The sequence below is a fragment of the Aegilops tauschii genome, chromosome 2 (assembly GCF_002575655.3).
Source record: "Aegilops tauschii subsp. strangulata cultivar AL8/78 chromosome 2, Aet v6.0, whole genome shotgun sequence".
In the NCBI taxonomy this organism is placed as follows: domain Eukaryota; kingdom Viridiplantae; phylum Streptophyta; class Magnoliopsida; order Poales; family Poaceae; genus Aegilops; species Aegilops tauschii.
The window spans coordinates 113231969-113241133 of NC_053036.3; positions in this window are offsets into that span (position 1 = coordinate 113231969).

Below are 9165 nucleotides of genomic sequence, written 5' to 3' on the forward strand. Positions count from 1 at the left end.
CTCTGGTCAATGTTTTCCATAGAGATCCCATTGCCTAATTTAAACGAAGAACGCATGACCCACATTTAAATGAAGAACAATTATTTATTGAAATTCGATGGTCCAAGTGACTGGTTATTATCGTATAGCAGCACCACCTGAAAGCATCATATAGAACCAACAACAGCTCATAGCAACTCATCATACAGCAGCAGTCTGCAATTCATCATATACCAGCAGCAGCTCATAGCAATTCATCATATAGCAGTAGCAGGAGCAGCTCATAGCAATTCATCATATAGCAGCAGCAGGAGCAGCTCATAGCAATTCATCATATAGCAGCAGCAGGAGCAGCTTGTAGCAACTCATCATATAGCAGCAGCAGCTCATAGCAATTCATCATATAGCAGTAGCAGCTCATAGCAAATCATCATACAGCAGCAGCAGCTCATAGCAATTCATCATATAGCAGCAGCAGGAGCAGCTCATAGCAATGCATCATATAGCAGCAGAAGCAGCTCATAGCAATTCATCGTATAGTGGATCAGAATGAAAATTTGGCAAAAAATCAGAGGAGATCCTCACCTTGTTGGATGAGCTCATCCTTCAACAGCACCTCAAGGCCATGGCCTGGGAGGAGGGGAGGGGGAATAAGGTGCCTTCTGCTGCAGTGTGGCATCACCGTAGTTGTGCAGCGCCCGCCGGAGTAGTGCGTTGGACAAACCACAGTGGAGCAGCTGCTGGAGACCATGAGAATGAGGGGCGGCCCCAGAGGGAGGAGCAGCCAGGAAGATTTTCCCCTACCCGCCGGCCATGTAGCCTAGCTGGACATAGCATCGTCGAGGACCAGGCCAGATGGGACCAGTGGCGACGTCTCGCTGGAGGAACCCTAGTGCTGCAGGCAGGGGATCGAGGTAGAGGGAAAGGGGAGAGGAGATGCAAGCGGGCAGGGCAATGAATGCTTGCGTGTTTGTTTTTACTTGAGGGTCAGGTGTGACACGGGCGTCAGCAGTTGCATTTTGAGTGTAATATAGGCGGACAACAGAGTCATTTTACTATTCCCCTTCCCTTCAATTTTTAGTGAGGTTCTACCCGAAACACCCCCTCCAAAGCGAAATTAGTTAAGCCCCAGCCCATAACTCAAAAATGACTTCTTTACATCTTTTATGGCTTATTTTGACAATATGCCCTGAAAAGGCGGAATCGAACTGGCCCTTAACGTGCAATTCAATTGTGCGTGCAATGATGAATCACTCCTGCCTGCTATCTGTACATTTAGGCATAATCATACATGGCATAACCTAATACATGTGCATTCCATTGTAGAATCTGGAATATGCAATGTTTATGTTAGTTCATACATTGCACATGATGTTGAAATGCCCCTTAAATCTGGTCAGTCAAGTGATGGTCTTTAAGCCTCCTTCTTTGCTTCTTTTTCTTGATATGTAAGATTTGCTCACACATCTGTTCAATTGCTTGTTTGCATTAGCCAGCCATACTAGGACTGTTTGCTTTGATTACTTGTTGTTCTTGACCTAACACTCTAACAGAGCTTGTCAACGATTTAAACACTAAGGGCTGCTGTAGTGGGGCCTTGTCTAACTCATAGATGACATAATTGTTTGGCTGTATACTACAGTAGGCTCTCCAAGAGTACCTGGATATCCAGTTCGAAGGTATGCCTAGTTTTTACATAGTGCAGACATAATAAATGCTCATTTCATTGTGTGCAAGTGCAAGAGATGCGCATGTTTCATTATGTGGTGTTGTTTTGTTATAATCTCATCCTTTTGTGTTCACAGACTGGAAAGTATGCATATTTATCTTCCAAGGAGACGAGTAACTTGTTTGTGTCACCTTGCAGAGGGGGTGCAATGAAGATAAAATTGAGGATTTCCAAGTACAAGATGTTAGGAAGGAGCCTTGCAAGAGAAGTAGGAGCTGCGCTGAGCCTCTTCAACCTGCTAAGGTAAGTCACTATATGCAACTCAACAGTTCAATTCCTTGTTTGTTTCAGGCATAGTTAATTTTCTATTTTCAACTGCTTTATTTGTCCTCAGTTAATAAGATGCCCAAATAATCATGCCTGATGTTCGGTACTTGTATCACTATTAGTTGACATAATTAAAGGCCTTACCATTTAATTACTCTGCCGGAGTGTGCCTGAAGCTTTGAAGTCTATTAACCAACTATTATTGCATGAGGCTCACAATCTAGTTTATACTACGCTAATGATTGCATAGTTTTGCCTGCTGTAGTATGTTTGTATGAAACCCTCTGCTGTTCATTATGCTCCCTAAGACTTTAATTGAGGCACAGAATGGCCAACTGCTTGCTTACTTATACGCAACATGCTGTCTAAATTTGTAACTTGTCTGTGTTTTCGGTTGGGCCCCAACATCATGCTCCTCTGGTGAGCTAAGAGGGATTTCTGTATGCAGGCTGCACAGACTATCTTTTTTATAATTTTTAAAATATCACCTGCTTATGCTTCATGACGTGTAACATTTTTTTAAAGTGACGTGTAACATTATTGTTAGTCCTGTTTTGCCATGTAGTACAAAATAGTGTCTTGTTCGCTTCACTCTTGTAACTATATTTTTGCCCTAGTCATGTGTACTTACAGAAATATTTCAGGATGAAGTGACATCAACACAAAGATCTGCGAGCAGTGCGGCATGGCCGTTACCGAATGATTATGGATTGGAATTGGAATGTGCTGACGTTCTCGAGCATCAACTAGAGGTGGCAAGACAACGTGTACATGATTGTCAATGTATAATCAACAAGTTGAGACTGGACATGCAGGTATTAGATGCAGGAGTCAAAAGTATGAAACAAGACACTGAGGTAACCATGAAGGAATTGGAGATTTTGTAGACTGAAATTTGTGCTATCTGAATCCGGCCAATCCTATTTTCTGAAGAGATTATAGTTCAAATGGAGTTAAGTTGATGCGCGTCCATGATGTATGAGCTGTATTTGCCCGGTGTATTTAATTTGTTGTTTGTGTATGCTTTATTATCACCTGTGCCGAACCATAATGCCAAGTGGGTATAATCGGCTGTAATTTCTTTATTGTATAGTGTAGGATTATTCTAACTTTCTATGCCTTGATCTCTTTGTGGTATAATATTGAGTTGGATAATTCTTTGAATATGCTATATCGTTCAAACGGGGGCTAACTCGCCCGACCATGGCCCTTCACGGGCTGCCGGATCCATGGACCTTCTACGTCTCGTAGGATCCATGGGCCTTCTACGTCTCGTAGGATCCATGGGCCTTCTACGTCTCGTACGATCCATGGGCCTTCTACGTCTCGTAGGATCCATGGGCCGCCGACTCATTTATGGGTCTTGTACAGGCCTTTAATGGGCCGTAGACGGGTCTTTAATGGAAATCGTACGTTTTATGGGCTGACCATAACGGGCCGTTAATAGGTCGTATTTGGTGATGCTATGAAAATGGCCCAACAGACTAACGGTCCACAAACGGGCCGACTGTAACGACGGGCTGAATTTGGCCCACAAGCAGAAAATGACAGTAACGGGCCGTAAGTAATCGAATGCTGCAAATGAGCCCAAGAATAAATGGGCCCTCAGAAGGCCAAAAGTTAACTTGGGCTGGAAACGGCCCAACGGAATAACGGGCCGTTAATGGGTATAAAGTGATACACTGTTCATTACGGGCCAGTTTCACCACGGGCCGCTAATGGGTGTAAAGTAATACACTGTTCATTACGGGCCAGTTTTAGCCCGGGCCGCTAATGGGCCAAGAGTTACAAAGGGCCTCATATGGGCCGAAAGACGTCATGGGCTATACATGGGCCAGAAGTGAAAACGGGATGGAATCATATTGGATGGCCCAGATGACGATACTGGGCCTAATTCGGATAGGGCGTAACGGGCCTTGGGTTAGCGGACTGTAAATGGGCTATATGCGAACATGCCGTTAACAGGCTTACCATGGGCCGGCCCGCCAGCTTTTGACCAAGTCAAACGGGCCGGCCTTTTCACAGGAATGGGCCACTGTTGGGCTGTGCCATGTGTCGACGTATCATAGGCGCCTTCTGTCCAGTGAGTGGATGACATCCGTCCCAACGATGAGCCGACATGTGTTTCCTCTAGCCAATGATACTTTTACACGTGGAAAATCCCCATTGGTCGGGGCTGTTAACAGGTTATCGGATCAAAAACCCGACCCGATAGCTTAACAGCGTTCCGCTACGGTGGATGCCATGTGTCGGTCACCCTTGACGAAAGCACTTCTGTGACGCGCGATTTATCGTCATGGAAGTGGACACTTCCGTGATGATAATTTTGGTAATGTCATGGAACACTTCTACGACAGCACATGTATGACTATCTTGATTCTGTCATAAATTTGTAATGGATGTACATGCATGATAAAAAACGCGACCTACTGTGACAAACACGTATCATCACGGATGTGTATTTTTTTTGTAGTGCATGTGCAGTGGTTCATACATCAGTACTACATAATCTTGTTGCTAGTGTAGTAAGATATGACGACGACAAATGATGTTGTGCGCATGTCAACTATATGAACAGTAATGTAGTAACATAGTACTGCTTTCTCGACTGTCCGGTCAAGAATGAACGGTTAGATCAATGTTAACAGAACTAGGTCTACAGCGCACGGAGAGTACGGTGCTACAGTACTCCACGAAATATGAACCATATGAAGCACGAATAGTGTTAGGCAGGGTGTATGAAGGGTGCACGGGATGGGAGCAAAAGTTCCCTTCTCGACCCACTTTTGGGTGTTTGGCAGAGTGCATGAAAGGTGCATGACTCCACACTAGTAGGAAACAACTACTCCGTCTAGGTGTGTAAGTCATCTTACGTTGTGCACTGCATCCAAGGCGGAGAGGAAAATGAGAAAACTTCATGTCTTTTTGCTAATTAATAGCATTGCATGCAATGAACTAACCACTGCATGTCATGTTTATTAGTCTCAAGTCATTGAAAGCATGCACGACCCACGTCTCTTATTGGTTGATATGTCACAAAACAAGAAACAGGGAGGGAGTTAATGTACCGTGCCTAAGTGTTTTGGGATTATTTGCTTCTCGTAAGGTGACTTACACACTATATTGAGATGAGAATGCAACCAAACACACCCACACGCTTTGTCCTACAGTGACTGATCTGCACCGTCTGAGTTTGATCCAACGGTCATGTTGCGCCGAGACATGGACATGCCCATCTAGAGGGCGCCTAAACAACACCGAAGTCCCTCTGCTTCTCGAGGCGCACGACGTTGGTGATGCAGGGGGCGAAACGGCTGAAAGGCAATGCAATCTACGGGAAGGCGGAGGGAGCCAGCCGAGGAGCGGGGAATCTTTTGGTTTTCACCATGGTAAAACACCAGTCGACGACTTCTCATATCGGGGAGCAGTGGGTTTTACAGGCGGAGTCATCGTGACTAATTGCTGCCGCGCCTGCTCCCGTCAATCAAAAAATTAAAAATCCTGCCGCGCCTGCTCCCGTCAATCAAAAAATTAAAAATCCTCCCGCACTCAAACACCAGAGCAACACCGCGGTGGATGTTTAAATTTACCTGCCGGCAAGTAGATAAAAAAGGGGTGAAAAAACAAATGTGGCGGCGGCCTAGCTAATCGGTCGAACTAGCCCAACTAGCTAGCCACCGTGCTTCACTGATGTACTCGGCGGGAAAAGTGGTCTTTCGTGATTTGACGACTCATTTATTTACTTGCTTTGGCGAAAACGCGCGGTAGGGCATCCCACGTTAGGAAGAATATATGCGTGCACCACCCGGGAGGACCCCGAAACCGCGCGGTAGGGTGTGCCATGTCTCGGCACGGAGGAAAAATGTGCGTGTAAAAATTTACTGTATCAGATGTAGTACCTTTGGTTCGACCTCGGGACCCAGCCAGTTGGTTGAAAACACCCCACTAGCCACACAGCTTCATCATGCTAACATGGCACGGAGGATAGGTGTGGTTAGCTCCGTCTCGACCAGCCACAACGTCTCTTGTTCTAGGCGATTCTTCAATTTTCCAAGATTTTTTTTGGTTGTAATAACACCACGGCAAGCTAGCGCCGCTCTTCGTGTGTGCCCGTGCAAAGGTTAGATGATGGAGAGAAGAGAGAGATCGCAGACCTGGGACCCACCAGTAAGTGAGCCAACGGTCATGCACGTGTAGACGAGGCACTCCCTCTACTCTACTCATCATAATACTGTATAAAATCAAGTTATGGGACAAAGCCAACAACCGTTGTTGTTTCAGGCTATCAACTTACGCTTTGTAGTCTAGGTTGCCAGTTCGAATCTCGTCTTTCAGATTTGTTAGGTTTAGGTCCAAATTTGATTAATGACAAGTGGGACCCCCGTGTGTTGTTCCGATATTTCAGTGTAGGATGGTTTTTTTAACAAACACTTTGCGCGGTTAGACAAGTAACGACACAAGTTACACGTATTTTGCAAGTTTACGAACAAAAATGATAGCGGCATAGAATATCACATCCACCCCGCAGCTTAGATGCTATGGTGATACGAGTTTTTACACCGTTGGAAGTGAGATCCAATGGCTTGGGAGTAGTCTTTGTAATTATGCGCAATTTCCAAACTCTCCAAAGGTTTTTTTTGCAAATAAAACATTCAAGCCTCGTGTGTGCCGCTGCATCTTGGATCCAATGGCTCCCCGTTGCTCATATTAGGTGCTCCCCGTAGCTTAATTACCCGTTACGGTGGTATGAGCATCTAGGTCGTACGATCAGTGATCAGATGGCACATGCGTCATACTTGTACTTTCTACGCAATTCTCAAACTCTCTCAGCCATATATTGTAAAAACATTCAAACCTCCTACTGTGGGCCGTTAGATCTCTGTGAACTCGTATCACCATAGAATCTACGGTGCGGGAGCACCTCATATTCTCCCGTGCAAGAAAACATAAGGTGCTCTCGCAGCTTGGATGCTACGGTGATACGAGCTTCGAGGTCGTTTGATCTGAGATCCAATGGCATCTGAGCAGTCTTTGTGCTTGTAAGCAGTGGTCGAACTCTTTGTGGGCTTTTCTGCAAAAAAAACATTCGAACCACCGAGGAGGCGTTGGGTCACAAATCCAACGGCTCAGAAGAGCTTGTATCACCAAAGCATCTAAGGTGTGGTAGCACATGATATTCTTACATACAGGAGAATATGATGTCCTCCTTCATCTTAGATGCTATGGTGATACGAGCTTCGAGGTCGTTTGATCTGAGATCCAATGGTATCTGAGCAGTCTTTGTGCTTGTAAGCAGTGGCCGAACTCTTTGGGGGCTTTTCTGCAAAAAACCATTCGAACCACCGAGGAGGCGTTGGGTCACAAATCCAACGGCTCCGAAGAGCTTGTATCACCAAAGCATCTAAGGTGTGGTAGCACATGATATTCTTACATACAGGAGAATATGATGTCCTCCTTCATCTTAGATGCTACGGTGGTACTAGCTTCGAGGTCGTTGGATATGGGATCCAAGGGCATCTAAGTAGTTTTTGTACAAATTGTGTGCAATTCTCAAACTCATCAAGGTTTCCTGTAAAAATATTAAGACATCATGTGAGCTGCTATATCTCGGATCTACAAGCTCCAAGCAACTCGTATCGGCATATAGCTCGGCCTAAATAAACACAACATTTGCATGTACTATAGTACTAGACTTAATATTCTTGTTTCAGTTTCATGTTCGTTTTAAATATTGAATTGAGGACCATGCATGTCTTACATTTTACTCCCTTCGTTCCTAAATATTAGTCTTTTTAGAGATTTCAAGTGGACTGGCACATACGGATGTATATAGACATATTTTAGAGTGTAGATTCACTCATTTTGCTCCGTATGTAGTCGCTTGTTGAAATCTCTAAAAGACTAATATTTAGGAACAAAAGGAGTATTTTTGAATTCGTGTCATACATGCATGGTTTGGAAAAATAGATGCACTATACTTATTGGATTGCTCTTGTGTTCGTGTGTGGGTGTCATTTGCATTGAAAAACTTAGTAGGGATACCATGAAATGTGAAATCCACGTTGAGATCACTATATCACAAACTCACGCTAATTCAACAACTCGTCATAAATCAATTACCACATTGAGATTAGTATTTGCAAGGAAAATACGGGCATTGTAATACACATAGATTCGTTCGGCAACTTAAAAGGTTCCTTTCGTATTCTCGAATGGTAGGACCCACCGGCGTACCAGCCAGACCTTGGCTCGTGTTGATCCTAAAAAAATAAAAAATAAAAAAACCGGGCTCGTGTCCTTCTCGTGGCGTGTGTGGTACGCACATTAGGCAACCCCAACTAGTCGAGCCTCCGCGTTTCGAGTCGAAATATCTGGCGGCCAGAATTCCAGCCCTAGGAAATTCCCCTCATGTCCCTGGTCCATAATGACTACCGATGAACAACGGAGGGGCTTTAGTAACTAGACAACGTTGTGTTCAAAAAAAGTAACTAGACAACGTTACCTACCGTGCCGAGCACGGTTCAATTCCCTCGGTCGCCGCTCGCCAAGGTCACCCGTCAACTACATTGCCTAGTAGTACTACTACTACACCAGGATGAGCACAGAATTGAGCCCGTTTGTTCGTGCCTAGTACATGAGTTAATATATCAGGCAATGCACTGGTACGGAGGGATTATCCTTTTGCTCTGCATATATAACTTGTCTGAAGTCTAACTAAGCAAAATGTTTGACCAAATCCTTTCTTAAGAAATACAACAGGACAGATGTATGGCTTGAAAATTTATTGGATGATGCAGGTTATGATATTGTTTCGAATCCTAGATCTTAAATATGAGAAAATCCAAAAGTGACCATAAATTCTTGTAACTGAGCATGGTCACGTGATATGGCACAAATATTACTTCGTAATTTTTTTCTTCAATTTGAGACAAGCTGCTTATGACAAGTTGCACAAATGAAGAGCCAAGGTATTTTGGAACAAAGACCTGTCACGTTAAGGTGAACGCTTTCACTATTGAAACCGTGGGCGTTTACGTGCCGCCACAAATCCCGCTTCTCATCGGCAGGTGCCGTCTGAGTAAATGTGTGAGTCGACGGGAGGCGTGCGAGCAGACCGCTGCGCCCGCTGACAGGGAGGCGTGCGAGCAGACCGCTGTGCAGGCTCACTGGGAGGCGAGCCCTTTCACCAG